The 13,777-nt window shown below is 46.7% G+C and overlaps 1 protein-coding gene across 3 annotated transcripts in view; it reads left to right on the forward strand.

Annotated features, from left to right (window-relative positions):
* TPR (translocated promoter region, nuclear basket protein) overlaps nucleotides 1–13,777 on the forward strand; it is a 920,136-nt gene that overhangs the window by 792,743 nt on the left and 113,616 nt on the right. The gene's annotated exons all lie outside the window — the stretch shown is intronic.

A 13,777-nucleotide genomic window follows, 5' to 3' on the forward strand; every position in this document is an offset into this window, starting at 1 on the left:
CTTAGTGATGTGCTAGTGGTGTATATTTTTAGACATCCTTTTGGTAAACTTGACTTGAATTGAACAATGCCAGTATTGGATATTTTATTTTTTGAACGTGTGAATATTTTATGGGGTGGGGAGAGGGAATGTCTTTATACTCTACAGAATTGTTCTCGTATGATTCTGATGTCCAAGACCGCAATAAGATGTAATTCCACAAAATAGGATTCATGCCATAAGTTTATTTTATCCAAGTGAATCTATTAGAGGAGTGTTAAATGTAGTTCTCTATTAGCATTTTGGTAACCTGAATGATTAATGCGAGTACTTCCTATTTACTGGCTTACTTACAGTTGGCTAAATCTGAAAACTTTGCATTAAAGCTTGTATTTGGTCAGACCCTATGTGATGGTGGGGGGAATGGACACAAAAGTGTTTACTGGGCCCAACTATTCACCCCCGCCTGAGGTTGCAATTGTTTGCCCTTGGTATCCTATGGCCTGTCTGCAGGCTGGGCCAAGCACACTTTTCCACACACGACCCTCAGGGCGGTGAGGTTAAGCTGTCCAAGGCATCTAAGGAAGACATATTGGGGGCAGTAGCTTTTAACACAACAGTCAGAAATAATAGCATATTGTCCAGCGCAGTTATCTGAGAGTTAAAAAGAAAGTACTTCAATCACACTGTAAAATGTAATACTCCACAGTGCAATTAGGGCTCTCAGTTACAGGACTGTAATCCTCTTTGTGATCTTCAGCAAAGATATAGAACCACCCCTTATGTTTCCAACTGTGCTATGGAATGTTTCCTAGTGTCTGTAGCCCGCAAAGTGTAACATGGGGATAGGTGCAGGTGCAGTGCTCTAATTTATCCCAGTGGCGAGGCCCAGACTTCGACAACCAGCACAACTTGTTGCAGGGAGGCCGCACTTGCACCAGGTGTGCGCATATAAGCATGCCAGCACTCCTGCGGCACGGACACCAATTTAGCCCAGTGGGGGTAAGGACTTCAACTGCCAGTACACCCTGCGGCAGAGAAGTCACACTTAAAATTGGCAAACACAGGCAGGCAGATATAAGAACGCCAGCACTGCCACAAAGAGGGCAGCAACTGGGCGAAGGGCGGACCCTTCTGCCCCCCACCACCCCGGTCTTCAGGGAAGATGAGGTAGGCCTGTATATCTTTTTAATATAAAGATTTGGCTTGGTTTTCATCATGTCTACAGAAATGGGGAAGAAAAAGTGAATTAAGCCCGGTGATAAGGGCCATTTCTCTACCCCATCAATTACATTGTACTTGTCAGCTATGGGCAATTTATTTCTGAGTGGAGATTGTCGAGGACAGAAATGACAGTGCAGAGACTGATGAAAGATGTAATTCCTGAGCCTGTAAAAGCTTAGTCCCACTTCGCCAATTGTTAGGGTGTCCATCACTGCTTCAAATCCCTCAACAAAACCAAAACTGCCCTAAAGTCACTCCAGAGACAGTCTTTGTATTATTTGGGACCCACTTGAATATAAAATCACAGGGAATTCAGAAGATAACCAGCCTAGCATAATTACTCTCCCACCATCCAAAACGAAACAAGAGGACAGGAAAATCTTGGAGTTGAACCTCAGACACTTGTACAGGACTCAACTCGTATTTTTGAAGTCCAATATAAATTGAAATGTCTCAAGACCAGATAACGGAAATCTGCAAAGTACTCCTTACCTAAATGAAGGGCTTGTCAGTGCATTTCTGCCAGGAGATCCTTGGCCAAATTAAATCTTTGGAAGACAAAGTTAAAAATCTGCTTAATGCCCAAACCAAAAGCGACCAAGCCCCGTTTCAGACTCCGAGCGCATTGAAATTGCAGAACGAACCCCTTGTGGCTAAATATTTTTGTTATATTTCACCAACCTTTAGGCGGCCTCCTGCAATTCATTTGACATTTGCAAAAGGAACCTTGCAACTAATGATTGATGGTTTAAGGGTTGCTAAAGGCAGTCATCGAGGTCTAAGGGTGGGGGTGTGGGTGGGGTTTTTTGCACCCCTTGAGTCATTGTTCTGAAGGGGGTCCCAAAGTTAAGGAAAGACACTGAGTGCTGACTCAATTTAAAGTTTAGGACGGCCCTTTGGTGTAAGAAGAATGTGGTTTGGCCTGATGACCTGGTGGATGATATTTTTATGAACACTAAGTTATCTCCTTACACTATTGCCCGAATGCTTCAAGGTATGGCTGTTATTATTAATTGTAAACATCGCTTGTTGGTGAGCTTCTTGTTACAGTGCTTAATGCATTTAACAAATATCAAGGGTAGGATTTGAACCCTTCCTTTGGGTTTTTTTCTACAGGTTTTTTTTTTAAACTTCTCAAGGTCTTCAAAGAACACAAGTGCCCCGAAACCCCTTGCCACCCCCCCCCCCCAAGCTGACAGAATAGCCACGCAGTTCTCTTCAATAGCAGAGCCATTTTGCCCATATATCTGGATGACCTGACATTGAGTGACTGACCCAGTCAGCATCTTCTAAACAGGACTCAATCTTACCCATTTCTTTGCAAAGTAGAAAAGACAATCAAGAAGCAGAACCAAACCTAGCGCCTAATATTACTGGCTGGAATTAGGCCGACGGTTTTTATATTATGTCATGGAATATAGTGGGCATTTGCTCAAAATTGGTATACAAAGGTTGGCAAAGCTTTTGATGTAATTTGTTTTCAGATTCTGGTAAATCTGAATTATTATTCAGATGGCTTTCTAACTTTTTGTATTCAGCTGTCCCATCCCATTCTGGTAAGCCGAAAGGGGGTACCATCAGTGCTAGTCACCCTTAAAAATTCTATTATAAAATCTATTTTGTTGTCTAGCTCTTCTTGGTTCCAATTTTTGCATTTGTTTTTACCAAGCATTATGTTTACAATTAATTTTTACTAATTATTTTTTCTCTAAGCAGCCTATTAATGTTATTGATGATTTAGAAGCTTCTCTACCAGGCCTGCCTGAGCAGACACCCAAGATACTTGTTCTTGACATGGGCAGGAAACTTCAATGTTAGTAAGTGTAAATGTAGTGGTAACCCCATATGTGTTTTTACGAACTGGCAGGGGGAGAACAATGTGCCCTCAATCCATATATCATATGGGGAGGAACTGAACCGTCTCATTACTAAAAATATTTTTTTTTCTTCTGATTTTCTCAAAGGTGAATTGTTTCACCTCCTACATATAGAAGAAACCAGTAGGGTACTACTATTGATTTGATTTTCTAATGACCTTGCTCTACTTGTCTCTGGCTCTAGGGTTTGATTTGCATGCATCAATGATCACAATCTTTTGTTAATTAGCCTTGATTACCATGTTCAAAGGAATAATAAGCCAGTTGAGGCATAAAATTTGAGTTATAGCTCTAATGAAGACCTCCACATTAAATGGGATAAAATTGACCCTGGAAAATCCCTTTAAAACCTATAAGTGAAAATAAGGATACTATTGACAACTGTTTATCAGAATCTGCCACCCCAGAGGAAGTACTGAGTAGGTTAGAAAATATGTTCCTTGGTTTTGAGCATGCTGATATCAAATAATTCCCATAAGAATACTCCCATCTGCAGATGGTTTATTTCCGGGTGTACAGCGGCCCACTGACATCTTATATTGGTATCCAAAACCTCTCCTCATAATTTAGAAGACATCAGACAGGCTAGACGTTAATATAAGTTGCTAGTGAAAGAGCACAGAGAGGAAATCAAAAGAAAGGACTGAGGATATGGAGACAGCTGCACGTTTGAGGATTAATAAGAGTTTTGGGGATGGTGTCAATCAACCATACTTTACAGAATCTGATAGACCCGGGATAGAATGTCCTATTCCGGCAGAGCAGTTGCTAACCTACATCTCTAGGGTATTCAAGCCTGAGAATGACACTGCATTAAGTAGACCAATTGCAATCTCCAACTGCCAACCCAGATGGTGCTTTCATCCTTAGCGCCTCGAATGAGATTGAAGATGTGTCAAAAGCTATTTTTGAGGCGTTCTGCAGGCCCTGACTAGGTCCCTACTGATATCTTTATGCAGAATGTCTCAATATGGGCACTTTGCCAGTGTTCCTGCCCTAAAACAAGACACCTGGTTACTTGATCCCAAAGTAACCAGGCCCTTCAGCCCCCTGAAGTCCCAGTAAATAATACCCCTGGTACCTAGGGCATGAGTAATTCAGGGACCCCTCAGTGCTGCAGCACAACTTGTGCACTCTGAGGGACCCATCACCAACCATATGTGGACTACCACTGCAGGCTGCGTGACCAGGTGTTCCCAAAATTGAAAACACATGGGACACACGTGTGTGCTATGTCCTCTAAAACACTGCTTGTAATATGTCACCCCTTCAGCAGACCCTCTGCCCTAAGGCAGGGTGCATTATTTTACAAGTGATAGGGGCATATTTGCTCATGCATATATGCTATGTCATTGTCGATTCTTAAACATAGTAAGTGTACAGGGAAGCCATTTTAAATACACATTCTGGACACTGGTCACTGAGTTCCCCAGCTAAATGACAGATTCTCTGATTCTAGGGATGTTTGGTATCAAACATCTTGTATTAATAAACTGACTGATTCCATTGATGGATTTATTAATACAAGCACCCCTGAAAACCTGCCAGCTGCACGTGAGCTCACTGACCAGTTCTGGCCAGCCTACCAACAACAGATGAGAATCTGACCTCCCGGGGGAGAGCCTCTGCTTTCGAGAGGTCAGATACAAAAGCCTGTCTGGGCTGGGGTGTTACCCACCCCTCCCCATAGGATGAACTGCATTCCAAGGCAGGAGCTTCAAAGAAGACCACCTTCTTTGTTATGCTGAACTGGCCTTCCTTAGAGGAAGGTGCCACCCTGCCCATCCCCAAAGGGTCCATCTGACACCTGGACAGGTGGGAAAATTAGCTATGCGGGAAGTGACAGACTTCCAGACTGGAAACACCCCTAGGCTGACCGGCCTGATGTGGAGACATCCTAGGAAATTCCGCAATTGTCCGTGTTGTGGAATTTATGGACTCTGTGATGCCCACTCTCCACAGGAAATGGTCATCTAGTGGGTGTAGTGATCCTGAGGGTAAGTAGCCCATTGACTACTACCCTTCACTCCCCTTAACGCCCCTTAAATTGAATATTTAGGGGACCCACAATACCATATCCTAAGATCTTCACTGGACACAAAAAGAGAAGAGGACATGAAGCCTGCTGAAGCAGAGAACTGAGGAGCTTGACTGACTTGGCGCCACCCCTGCCGGCTTGCTTGCTGCACCTGACTCTTAAGGAGCACCTCACCTGTTGTGCCACTGCAGCCAAGAAACTGGGAGAACTGCTAGTGGTCTGCAAATCTCCAAGAAGAACTCTTGGAGTGGAGAAGGGGCTCCTGTGCATCCGCGGGCACTCGAACTGAGAGGACCGGGACTGCCAAAAATCAGACTGTGGACATCACCACTGGACCAAAGCTGCTGAGCCTCTGTTAAAGTGGGACAACGGTGTCAGCATGGTCTCCTGGCCCTCCGAAGAGAATCCCACCCTGTGCTTGCCCACTTTGGACTTCACAACAACATCTGCAGACATTCTGCTGACCCCCCTGCAACCACTAGTGACAAGTAGGCAAAACCTGATGCCCTAGGACATCTCTGCACCTGTCCACCCTGGACCCAGAAAAAGAGAATCAAGGGTGTCCCCATGTCTCCCCACCTCGTGAGACCTAAGAGCCCATTTGTTGGCTTGGTTGGACTGTTTCTCCAGTGCTGGACCCCACGCTAGAAGACACCCCTGCACCCTTGCCCTACAGCCTGAGGAGCGGACTGGGGGTGTCACCACATGCCCGAGGACCTCAAGGGTCGAGCCCCTCTGTGGGTTCCCTTGGACTGTCTGTCCAGTCCATACTTGAATGGGAGACCTGACCCTGTAAAGCACCTCTGCACCCGGACCCATCAGAGCTCCCTGAGGTGACCTGTTGGTGTTGCCTTGGACCTTGCCCCAAAACCACCTCAAGTCCAAGAGATTGGTCCCATAAGTCGTTGTTTTGTCCCTATGATTGTATTGCAGCTTCCGAAAAATCTGCTTTTGAAAATGATAAAAATTCATAACTCAAAGTACTCACCTAATCACAATGATCTTGGTATCTAAATTTACATAAAAGTATGTTATTTTTATAAATTGGTGTTGGATTTCTTTGAGTGTCTCACTAACTGCAAGTTTATGTGCCTTACATGCTTAACACTACCCTTTAATATGCCTAACTCCTCGACCACACCACCCAAAAAAAGAGTACTTGGGATGTCATGTGTGCCTCTGTGGTACCTTTGGGGATTGCTTGGGCCCTTTGCACAGTGTACCTCATTTTGGCGATCTATATAAAGAACCAGCTTCCCACAGGCACCCTTAATTATGGTTTCCAAACTGCAATAAAGGGTGAGTTGCCCAAATAATGAAGGGAATTGATAATGGTTCCAATATTTAAAAAGGGTGACAGGTCTCAGTAGTCCCGTTATCGCCCCACATCCCTCCTGGACTCCGCATCAAAAATATATTAGAGGGTCATCCTTCAAAAGCTGAGTGGGCAGAATAAAATAACTTTGTCCCGGAATCCCAATATGATTCTCGTCCTGTTATAGGAACTGTGGAGCAATCATTAAACCTGTACCTCTTTATTGGGAAATACGTCAGAGAGGGGAGGTTCCCTGCATATTGACCTAATGGACCTCTCCTGTGCTTTTGACTTGAACAGTGAGAAGCTATGGGATATGATGAGTAAAATGGGCATTGATCACTCGCTGTTGCATTTGGGAACAGTTGTGAAGGTCCTCTATGGTCAGGGTGGAGAATGTACTGCTCAGATCAAGTAGAACCGAGGTGTTAGGCAAGTATGTATCTTAACCCCTTATTTATTGCTATTTTATATAAAGGTTTTGGGCAGTGAATTAATACAAAGGGGAAAAGATATGCCCAACATCCTGTACCCTTTCTTTTATATACGGACAGTGGTGTTCTTACTGCATACGGTGGAAATGGCCTTAAAATGTAAGCTTTTTCTAACCTTATAGATTTTGGAGTGAATCAACAAAAAGTTTGATTTGTGACCCCAAGAATACAAGGACAAAAAATTATGGTAGGTAGGTCACCCATTTTCAAGGTAAATAATTTTAAGTACTAGGCATTTTAGTTGGTTCCACTCTAAAGCGAGGGGGAATAGTTAAAATTGTAGAGCACAAAATTTTTTAGAGGCACTTGATACTATTTGTAGATTTACAAAAAAGTTAGGGCTTAAGCCAATAAAGGAAATAATTGAGCTCTCTAAAAGCAATGTCTTTCAATCACCTCCTATGGGGTGGGAGTATGGGGCTATACAGATCCCGTGAAATACAAATTTTAGAAAATACATTTTTATGAAGAATATTGTCTATTACTCAGAGGATAGCAATGTAAATTGTACAATCTGATAGAGACTTGTAGCTGCCGATTCCTTACCTTTGAATTCCCTGGCATCAGCTTCGAAGCTAGAATCTTTATGCTGAACAATACCTTGTGCACGCCATTGGGTGGCATCGTTCGGATCCTTGTGTGTTGTCCGGCTCTGCGTTGCTTACTCAGCGTCATTGGAGCCGTCTGTGACGTCACGGTCGCTTATAAACATACACCAATGCAGCTATACAGAAGGGACAGATATATATCCTTTTATTCCTCAGTGAAATTATCAATCACTGGCAATCATTTTATACCTCATTCTTCTATTTTTGTCCCTTTTTCGCACACTCTTAATTTATGACATAAAAAACATATTGTAAGGAAATGCCTCCTTGGCATGGTTGCCCCCTGACTTTTTGCCTTTGCTGATGCTATGTTTACAATTGAAAGTGTGCTGAGGCCTGCTAACCAGGCCCCAGCACCAGTGTTCTTTCCCTAACCTGTACTTTTGTATCCACAATTGGCAGACCCTGGCATCCAGATAAGTCCCTTGTAACTGGTACTTCTAGTACCAAGGGCCCTGATGCCAAGGAAGGTCTCTAAGGGCTGCAGCATGTCTTATGCCACCCTGGAGACCTCTCACTCAGCACAGACACACTGCTTGCCAGCTTGTGTGTGCTAGTGAGGACAAAACGAGTAAGTCGACATGGCACTCCCCTCAGGGTGCCATGCCAGCCTCTCACTGCCTATGCAGTATAGGTAAGACACCCCTCTAGCAGGCCTTACAGCCCTAAGGCAGGGTGCACTATACCATAGGTGAGGGTACCAGTGCATGAGCATGGTACCCCTACAGTGTCTAAACAAAACCTTAGACATTGTAAGTGCAGGGTAGCCATAAGAGTATATGGTCTGGGAGTCTGTCAAACACGAACTCCACAGCACCATAATGGCTACACTGAAAACTGGGAAGTTTGGTATCAAACTTCTCAGCACAATAAATGCACACTGATGCCAGTGTACATTTTATTGCAAAATGCACCCCAGAGGGCACCTTAGAGGTGCCCCCTGAAACTTAACCGACTGTCTGTGTAGGCTGACTAGTTCCAGCAGCCTGCCACACTAGAGACATGTTGCTGGCCCCATGGGGAGAGTGCCTTTGTCACTCTGAGGCCAGTAACAAAGCCTGCACTGGGTGGAGATGCTAACACCTCCCCCAGGCAGGAGCTGTAACACCTGGCGGTGAGCCTCAAAGGCTCACCCCTTTGTCACAGCCCAGCAGGGCACTCCAGCTTAGTGGAGTTGCCCGCCCCCTCCGGCCACGGCCCCCACTTTTGGCGGCAAGGCTGGAGGGAACAAAGAAAGCAACAAGGAGGAGTCACTGGCCAGTCAGGACAGCCCCTAAGGTGTCCTGAGCTGAAGTGACTCTAACTTTTAGAAATCCTCCATCTTGCAGATGGAGGATTCCCCCAATAGGGTTAGGATTGTGACCCCCTCCCCTTGGGAGGAGGCACAAAGAGGGTGTACCCACCCTCAGGGCTAGTAGCCATTGGCTACTAACCCCCCAGACCTAAACACGCCCTTAAATTTAGTATTTAAGGGCTACCCTGAACCCTAGAAAATTAGATTCCTGCAACAACAAGAAGAAGGACTGCCCAGCTGAAAACCCCTGCAGAGGAAGACCAGAAGACAACAACTGCCTTGGCTCCAGAAACTCACCGGCCTGTCTCCTGCCTTCCAAAGAACTCTGCTCCAGCGACGCCTTCCAAAGGGACCAGCGACCTCTGAATCCTCTGAGGACTGCCCTGCTTCTACGACGACAAGAAACTCCCGAGGACAGCGGACCTGCTCCAAAAAGACTGCAACTTTGTTTCAAGAAGCAGCTTTAAAGAACCCTGCAATCTCCCCGCAAGAAGCGTGAGACTTGCAACACTGCACCCGGCGACCCCGACTCGGCTGGTGGAGAACCAACACCTCAGGGAGGACCCCCGGACTACTCTACGACTGTGAGTACCAAAACCTGTCCCCCCTGAGCCCCCACAGCGCCGCCTGCAGAGGGAATCCCGAGGCTTCCCCTGACCGCGACTCTCTGAAACCTAAGTCCCGACGCCTGGAAAAGACCCTGCACCCGCAGCCCCCAGGACCTGAAGGACCGGACTTTCACTGGAGAAGTGACCCCCAGGAGTCCCTCTCCCTTGCCCAAGTGGAGGTTTCCCCGAGGAAGCCCCCCCCTTGCATGCCTGCAGCGCTGAAGAGATCCCTTGATCTCTCATTGACTAACATTGCGAACCCGACGCTTGTTCTTACACTGCACCCGGCCGCCCCCGCGCTGCTGAGGGTGAAATTTCTGTGTGGGCTTGTGTCCCCCCCGGTGCCCTACAAAACCCCGCTGGTCTGCCCTCCGAAGACGCGGGTACTTACCTGCAAGCAGACCGGAACCGGGGCACCCCCTTCTCTCCATTCTAGCCTATGCGTTTTGGGCACCACTTCGAACTCTGCACCTGACCGGCCCTGAGCTGCTGGTGTGGTGACTTTGGGGTTGCTCTGAACCCCCAACGGTGGGCTACCTTGGACCAAGAACTGAACTCTGTAAGTGTCTTACTTACCTGGTAAAACTAACAAAAACTTACCTCCCCCAGGAACTGTGAAAATTGCACTAAGTGTCCACTTTTGAAATAGCTATTTGTCAATAACTCAAAGTATACATGCAATTGAAATGATTCAAAGTTCCTAATGTACTTACCTTCAATACCTTTCAAACAAGATATTACATGTTAAATTTGAACCTGTGGTTCTTAAAATAAACTAAGAAAAGATATTTTTCTATAACAAAACCTATTGGCTGGATTTGTCTCTGAGTGTGTGTACCTCATTTATTGTCTATGTGTATGTACAACAAATGCTTAACACTACTCCTTGGATAAGCCTACTGCTCGACCACACTACCACAAAATAGAGCATTAGTATTATCTATTTTTACCACTATTTTACCTCTAAGGGGAACCCTTGGACTCTGTGCATGCTATTCCTTACTTTGAAATAGCACATACAGAGCCAACTTCCTACACATATCTTATTTACAAACAGTAGGTACAAACATTTACACATATAACTATGCACATTTCGGTCCACTGTACATATACCACTTGGCATTGAAAGTTCTAAAGTCTTTTACGGCGACACTTTCCAATCATCAATTCTTAAAGATATCCGCTGCTAAACCTTTTCCAGTTGTGCAGTCTTTTTTGGTGAGGTAGTACTCTTTAGTACCGCCTTTTTTAAGAATATTAATTCCTGTTGGCAATGTGCAGTACTATCCTGTTTTATTCTTCTCCTTTATTCACTAATTAACACAAAACTCCTCTGATAGTCCACGTGTTTCGGCCTTTCAACGTCTGGCCTCCTCAGGACATCGGCAACAGTGCCTATATGTACAATATTACAACATATTACTCCCTATTTCTAAATGCCTTAAAGCCATATCTGACATTGCCACCAGGGTTCTCACAAACCCTGTTCACCATTATCTCATAAGCACTTTTAATCACCACAAACCTTTTTAAACTCGCCCCGGGGCTCTCTGCCATGTGCAATTCATTGTCTATGTACTTGAAGGTGATTTGTTGTAGTATCACTCTTTTAAAGAACCACAAAAATGCCCAATGGCTACATGCATTATCGCTTATAAAGGCACCACCCCGGGACACCTACATCAGTTATTTTCCTTTCTCACCTGTTAAGCGCAGGTCCGGGATTGAGCTACCCTTTGGCTTTTTTCGCAAGCCTTTTTTGACTGTTTTGTCGAAGATTTTTTCATGTCTGTGTGAGGAATGTCACGAAAGACAGGGTTTAAGCCTTGTGGTGCCTGCCATCGTGCCGTGCCGTTGACGGACCCCCACCAGGTAGGTCGCTGGTGCCTCTACAGGGACTATGACTCGAAGTTGTGCTCAGACTGCCGGGCCATGGGCCGAAGGCTTTGAGAGAGCAGTCTCTAAAGCTCATTGTGGCCTGACAGTCGACTTTGGTCGTCGCAACTCCTCAGAGGTCACGATCTCACTCAAAGCAGAGGCTCCGGTACCGCTCCAGGAGCCCAAGTCCTCTTCGTCCTACTCTAGGTCCTCTGGGCACTTGGGGAAGAGGCACAAGAAGAAGAAGTACAAGCAGACTTCGACTTCGGCACACCAATGAGGCATCACAGGAACGTAGACGTTCCGAGCACTGTTCGCAGAGCTGATGCCAGAGCCAACTTCGCCTCTTCCCCCCCCCCCCCACCCAGGAGCCGGAGCGACCTCCGCTCAAATTAATGACTTCTACGAAGCCATGTGCCTCGTTTTTGAGTGGGCTTCTCCCACGGGTGGGTCCTCAGGCCCCGTGGGTGACAGCAGGTGTCCCGTCTGGTTTGCTGGTGGCTTTGGCACTGTTGGGCACCCCAAGATCCGATATCTGATCTGGACTGGTGCCGGTTCTACAGTCTGCCTCCTCCGGCACCAAGTCTGACGTACACTCTCCGCCGGTGCCCACTGGTGGTGGAAGCCCCATCCTCAGTTCAGATGATCCGGAGCTGGAACGACGTCACTGATTCAGAGTTCGACATCACCGACTCTGCCCAGATCAGTGCCTGAGGCTTATTTCGATCAGCCAGGCACAGATGAGGAATGGGAGGGGTCTGAGGACCCTTTAGAATATGGATTAGAGGAGCAGGACTGGTATGAGGAATTAGGGGAAGCCAGCAGACTGGATACTTCTCCAGATACTGGTATGCTCTCACCTCCTTCTGTGGCTATGTTGGAGGGAGCATCATACGCAATGGTGATGCGTAGAGAGGCTGAGGTCTTGGACCTGGAGTTGCCTACAGCACCGGTCAGGACTAACATCTTGACAGAGGTGCTTCAGCCGGAGCTGCTACATTGGAGCCAATATTACCCTTTAATGAAGCTCTTATTGATGTCCTGCTGGGGACGTGGTCCAAACCCAGCACAGGGTCTCCTATAAATAGGACAATTGGACGCTGCCATCGACCAGCTCTTTCCGACCCTAGTTTCCTCACCCAACACCCCACCCTGGAGAGCTTGGTGGTCCAAGCCTCCACTTCCTGTGGTGCCTTCCGTTCCACACCCCGGATAGGGAATCCAAGAGGCTGGACCTCCCTGGGAAGATTTTTTTTTCTTCCTCCAACCTGGCATTGAGGTCCGTAAACACCTCATGCCTATTGGGCCTTTTTTCCCCATTCTTTATGGGATACGGTAGTACAAGTGGTCCCCCAGTTCCAGGAGGGGCGTACGGGACCCTCTCTCAAGCTGTCAAGGATGGGAGAGATACAGCCAAGTTTACCATTCGGTGTGGTTTGGATACAACCACCTTACTGAGCAGAGTGATTTCCTCAACAGTAGCCCTTCGTTGCCACACCTGGCTGCGTACCACTGGCTTTTAGGGGGATGTCCAAGCCCTTCAATGGCTCTTGCCGTTTTGGAGAGAAGGCGCATGACGCTTGAGCGGTTCGAGGACTCTCGAGCCACAGCCAAATCCTTGGGCCTCTCAGAGCCTGTTAATCAGCAGTCTGCCTATCGCCTCGTTCGGGCCTTCGGGAGGGGCATGGTACCACTCCAATCACAGGTCAGCCACTGTCCTCCAGCTTCACAGCATCCACTTCAAGGACGAGGTCGTGGTACCTTCAGACCCAGAGGGTTTAGCCATAGGTCAGCCACCACCCAGCCTCCCTCTTCCACAATGCCCAAGCCCTCCTAGTATGGTTCTGCAAGACGATGCTCGTCCAGTTGGAGGGAGGATTCGATTTCTTCTCCCTCACTGGCGGTCCATAACCTTGGACAAGTGGGTTTTGCATATCATACAGAAGGGCTATTCCCTCCCCTTTCAGTCTTTCCCTCCCTATATCCCTTCATTGGAAGAATGGCTGATGGAGGATCATTTAATCTTGCTCCACGAGGAAGTTATGGACCTCTTGGCCAAGGGAGCCATAGAAAGGGTTCCGATGTCAGAGGTAGGCAGTGGTTGTTATTCCTGCTACTTTCTGATTCCAAAGAAGAACAAGGGTATTCACCCTATCTTGGATTTAAAGGACGTCAATCTCTTCCTTAAAAAGGAGAAATTCAAAATGCTCACTCTGGTTCAGGTCTTGTCTGCCTTAGACCAAGGAGACAGAATGGCAGCGTTGGACTTGCAGGACGTGTTTATTCACATCCCCATCCTGCCCGCCCACAGGTGTTACTTGAAGTTCAAGGTAGGCTATGAGCACTCAAAGTTTACCGTGCTCCCCTTCAGTTTCACCATTGCCCCTCCGGTGTACACCAAGGTGATGGCGGTGATAGCAGCTCATCTCCACAGGTTAGTGATTTCAGTCTTCCTCCCCCCC

This window comes from Pleurodeles waltl, chromosome 4_2 (genome assembly GCF_031143425.1).
Source record: "Pleurodeles waltl isolate 20211129_DDA chromosome 4_2, aPleWal1.hap1.20221129, whole genome shotgun sequence".
In the NCBI taxonomy this organism is placed as follows: Eukaryota; Metazoa; Chordata; class Amphibia; order Caudata; family Salamandridae; genus Pleurodeles; species Pleurodeles waltl.